Source organism: Chrysochloris asiatica, unplaced genomic scaffold (genome assembly GCF_000296735.1).
Source record: "Chrysochloris asiatica unplaced genomic scaffold, ChrAsi1.0 scaffold00242, whole genome shotgun sequence".
Taxonomy (NCBI): Eukaryota; Metazoa; Chordata; class Mammalia; order Afrosoricida; family Chrysochloridae; genus Chrysochloris; species Chrysochloris asiatica.
The window spans coordinates 114,386-120,051 of NW_006408760.1; positions in this window are offsets into that span (position 1 = coordinate 114,386).

Consider the following 5,666-nt stretch of genomic DNA (forward strand, 5'->3'; position numbering starts at 1 on the left):
TTTTTTTTTTTTTTTTTTTTTTTTTTTTTTATGTGTACTGCCATCAGCTCCCTATTCTGGTTAGAGCTTTCAACAATGCTTCCTATGCAGTGACTGGAGAGGTTTGGGAAGAAGACTAGGAGAAGGTAGATCACTAAATTTTGCTAAGGCGTAATTATCCTTTTGGTTTACTTCACTTAGAAATGCTGATTTCTTCAAAATTTTTAATGTTCTCGGTATTTTTATAAGGCTATTTTTCCTGCTTCTGAGTTAAATCAGATGAAACAGAATTCTGCCAAAAATTATTTTCACTTTTATTTGCAGAGGTGATCTTGGTTAGTGGTGATTTATATTTGCTTTTCTGTCTGTTTATCTTTGGTTGTTTGTACAAATGCATACCATGAACAAGTTGGCCATGGAGAATGACAATTTTCTCCGATTTTCCCATCCTTGATTTTAAAACTTCTTTTCTGAGAGAGGATTCGTTGGGTGCTGTGGGCGGCAGCAGACCAAGGATGGAGCTCCTTTCCTCAGTTGGGGTTCTGATGGGCAGTAGTCTCTGGGCCTGGATCTTCTCTTGGGCCAACTGTGGGGCTGTGCCCACCCTCCAGACATGGCCCATGCTGCTGGTACTGGTGGAAGCGGCTGGGGAGTGGCTGGGGAGCTGCCCTGCCACGCTGGCCCAAGGCAGCCCCTCTGCCCTTCCCCTGCAGCCTGGCGAAGCTTCAGTTGGTCAGAGAAGCTCAAGCTGCAGAGGCTGAGGAAGTTTTGGGGGTGGTGGTGGGGGAGGTGGTGGGACTCCAGGATCCAGGCTAATGGTTGTGGGCCGTGGTCACCATCTGCAGGGCCCCAAAATAACCAGGAGTGGAAAAGTCATACTGCTGGGTGGCTCAGCAGGAAGAAGAGGAGGATGTGAAGTCACCTGTTACAGGGTGGTGGTGGCTGCTGCTGCTAAGAAAGCCCAACAGGAGAGTGAACCACGGCGGTGGTGGCGCAACAACAAATTGACAGCTTTTAAAACTTTTCTTTTCTCCTCTCCCTTGTTGCACTCTCTCTGCCCAGCCCAGGCAACTTCAGGCTGGTGGGAGCATACCCCCAAAAGTGTCCAGGATTGCACTCACAGGGTACAGTTTTTTCACAGCACTAAGAGGAAATCCCTGAAAGCCCCAGCAGTTCCAGCTAATGCTTTGGCAGCTTCTTATGACCTCTGATTCTGGGATTTAGCCCTAAAGTTAACTCTCCTACTTGGATGGGAGCCTGTATTCCTGCCTGACCTAGCAAGAGACAGCAGGTCTGGCCATACAGCCAAACCATATTTGCACCTTGTAAAACCCCAATATAAAAGGCAAGATCCAATACCAACTACTATATATAAGGACGTGGTCATTTTAAGAATACACTGTGCATATGCAGATACATAACTGATCTTCAGAGATAAAAACTGTGAACAATATTTCTTCCATTCATTTCTCAACCTCTATCTGTGTACCTCCACGGCATTGACTAAAGGGGGGACCTGAGAAAGTGTACACCCCCACCTACCACTGGAGGTTTCTACTGTACATGCACAATGACCTGCACAGCAAAGACTACTAGACAGTCTCCTACGGTTTTGTTTTTGGTTTTGTGTGCTTGTTTTTGTTTTTATTTTGTTTCTGTTTTTGGACTTCTGGTCTTACTTTTTTCCTGGGGGTGGGAGCTTTCTCTCCCTACATTAGCCAAGAAGTGACTGCAATCGTGGCCATATAGCCAGCCTACAAGCCTACCCTATAATATCCCACCATCCAGACAGGACGCAACAGCAGATGCTACACATTACATGTTGGAGTCCTGGTGTGGTGCTGTGGGCTATTATGCCAGACTTCAAAGCCATTTGAACTGCAAGATTGGTGGTTCAAGCTCACCAGCTCTGCTTGTCAGAAGCCCTATACAGAGTTGCTATGGGTTGGAACTGACTCAACAGTACTTAACAACAACATATTACATAGATAGCCAACACTTGCTAAGATTGCTCGCAGTTGAGTAATAAGAGATGTGAAAAGGGAAGCCTATCTTCAGATCACATCACAGCATCAACAACACAGCAACATACATTCGTTTAATCATTGAAAACACATCTAACTATTGAAAAACTTCCAAGAAAAATGACAAAAGATCTCAGTGCATGTCCAGAAACAGAAGAGTAACTGAGACAAAAATGTTGGAGGCAGATATAGGCTTCACATTAGAAGAAGAGCAGGCTTTGGATTTGCCTGAGAAGGAATTCAGAAGACTAATTTGGAGACAAATTCAAATGCTTTGCAGAGGGGTGTAAGAAAATAAGTAAAACATCAGGAAAGTACTACAGGAGCAATCAAACAAGATAGATATAGCATTGGAAACAATTCAAAGCCTGCAAAAAGTGGTCCAGATGATTAATAATAAAATATCAGAAATGGACAATACACTGAAAGGACACAGTAGTAGAATTGACAAGATGGAAGCCAGAACCAGCAAGCTGGAGGACAAATCTCTCAATACTGCTAAGATAGAAGAGCAAGCAGAAAAAAAGATTTAAAAAATCTGGAGAGTCTAAGATTCATATTAACTAACATGAAGAGGAATTACTTAAGAATTATTGTCATTCTAAAACAGGAAGAATCACAGAAGTCAATGGGGAGACATATATAAAACCCTAAGAGAAAAAACCCTGCTAACCAAGAATCATATACCCAGCAAAGCTGTCAATCAAATACGATGGTGCAATAAAAAAATTACAGGATAAATAGAAGATAAAGACTGTGTCAAAGCCAACCCAGTGCTTCAAAACATCCTAAAGGGAGTTCTTTGGACTGAAAACCAAAAAGAACAGACAACAACCAGAGATTGATAGACATGGCAACAGACCTGGAATTCAGTCAACAAATAGAGTCCAGAACATAACAAAATTACAATGAATTAAGAGGACCTGGGAGGTCAAGCAAAGATCAAAATAATAACAATGTCAAAAAAGAGAAAAATATAGGAACAGACATCCAGGTGGTGAGCAGGTCAGATAAATTGCAGGATACAATAGACTGTCTTAAATGGAGAGAAAAGTTAGCAGATTATAGGGTAACCACAAAGAAAGTTAATACTTCAAAACATACCATGAAAATGAAGATCCAAGTAGAACATAGAAACATTAAAACTGAGAAGAAACTGACAAGAAAGAGCACAAAAATCATGAACTCAGCACAAGAAGGCAGGTAGAACAAAGGAATAAGCAGCACCACAAAAAAAGTAACAAAATGACAGCAAATAATCCATTCCTATCAGACTGCAAAGATGTTTGAACTGCAAGGTCGGTGGTTCAAGCTCACCAGCTGCTCCTTGGAAACCCTATACAGGGTTGCTATGGGTTGGAATCGACTCGATGGCACTTAACAACAACAACAACAATCAATAATTACACTGAATGCCAATGGATTAAATGCACCAGTGAAAAGACAGAGAGTGGAAGATGGAAAAGAAAATAAGACCTTTCAATATGCTGCTTGCAAGAGACTCACCTTATACACAGAGACAAAAACAGACTAAAAGATAAAGGATGGAAAAAATACACCAAGCTAATTGCAATAAAAAATGAGCCAGAGTGGCAATACAAATCTCTGATAAAATAAACTTTAAGAAAAAAGCTAGCATAAGATATAAAGAAGGACACTATCTCATGATTAAAGGGTCAATTGAGCAGGATGACATAACCATAATAAATAACTATGCTTCCATTGAAAAAGCACCAAGCTATACAAAGCAAAACCCACTAGAATTAATGAAAGAAATAGACAAATCTACAATAATAGTGGGAAATTTTAATACACCACTTTAAAAAATGGATAGGGGCACAAACAAGATGGCGGATTGGGTGGACATGTAGTAAAGAGCGCCAACAACAACACAGAATACCCGACCAAGCAGGCTCAGGGGATGGTCCCAGAACTCTGAACCACATATAAAGGAATACTTAGAAGGTTGGAAGACTCACAGCTGGGCGAATTTGTGGCAGAAGCACAAAGACGGTGAAATATAAACATTCTGGGATAAACAGAAATTAAGGGATTTTGTAAAGGCCAAGCCAGTCCTCCAAATGTACTAAAGAGAGTTTTTCTGACAGAATCAACAAGACCAGACAACAACCAGAAACTGACATATGTGGCAACACCACCTGGACCTCAGTACAGAGATGGAAGAGTCCAGGGCAGGACAAAACTACAAGACTGAATTAAGGGGATTTGGGACGTCAGTCCATGAACAGGATAGCTACAGAATAAAAGAAGGGAAAAGTATAGTAACAGAGATCCAGGTGGTGAGGAGGTCAGGTAGATCTCAGAATAAAATAATCTGTCATAAAAAAAGGAAGAATTTAATAGTATATAGGGTAACATCAAAGAAACTGGATACGTCGCCACATAAAATCAAGAAAAGAATTATCCTAAAAGATTATGGAAACATTAACACTCTGTACAAATTGACAAGAAGAAACACACACAAAAATAAACTCAGCACAAGAAGTCATATATATCAAAGAAACCAGCAGCACCACAATAACAAACATTTTAATGACAACAATTAATCCATACTTATCAATAATTATACTAAACATCAATGGATTGAATGCACCAATCAAGAAGCAGAGAGTAACAGAATGGATAAGAAAGCAATATTCTCCTATGTGCTGTCTCCAACACACTCACTTAATACACAAAGATAAAAACAGATTAAAAAATAAAGGATGGGAAAAATTATGCCAAGCTAATTGCAATAAAAAATGAGCAAGAGTGGCACTATTAATCTCAAACAAAATAAACTTTAAAGCAAAGACCAGCATAAGAGACAAAGAAGGTCATTATCTCATGGTTAAAGGATCAATTGAACAAGAGGACATAACCATAATAAATAGCTATGCTACCAATGAAAGAGTATCAAATTACATAAAGCAAATCCTAATACAATTGAAGAAATAGACACCTCTATTATAATAATAGGAGATTTTCATATACCACTTAAGAAAAAGGACAGAACAACCAAAAAAGCTCAGGGGAGACACAGGAACTGAACAACACAATCAACAAACTTGACCTCATAGATCTGTACAGAGCATTCAACCCAACAGCAGCACAATACACATTCTTTCCCAGGGCACATGGAGCATTCTTCAGAATAGATCAGGTATTAGGCCACAAAGCAAATCTCCATGAATTTTAAAATATCAGAATAATAAAATTAAAAAGCATCTTCTTAGACCACAATGTAATAAAATTAGAAATCCACAATAGGAATATCAAGGAAACAAAATCATATTCATGGGAACTGAATAACACCCTGCTGAAATGGTACTGGGGAGTAGAATTAATAAAAAGTGAAATTGTTGTGGCATTTGAGTTAAATCTATCTCTAAATTGATTTGCTTCAACAGCTAAGTTTGTGATCATCTGTTAAGGCAGCAAAAAAGGCTCATCCACTCATCAGCATCCTCAGAGTCCAAGGTATATCCTTGATGTGGAAAGCGTGTTTCTCCTGATGACCAAGGATCTCATACAGCCATTTGAAAATTGAAAGCTGTCTCAAACTAGTGAGTCTTGCTGTAAGATGTTCCCAAGTCAGGATTCCATTAAGTGCTGTTGAGTCAGTTCCAACTCATAGCTATCCTGTACAGGGGCTCGAAGGAG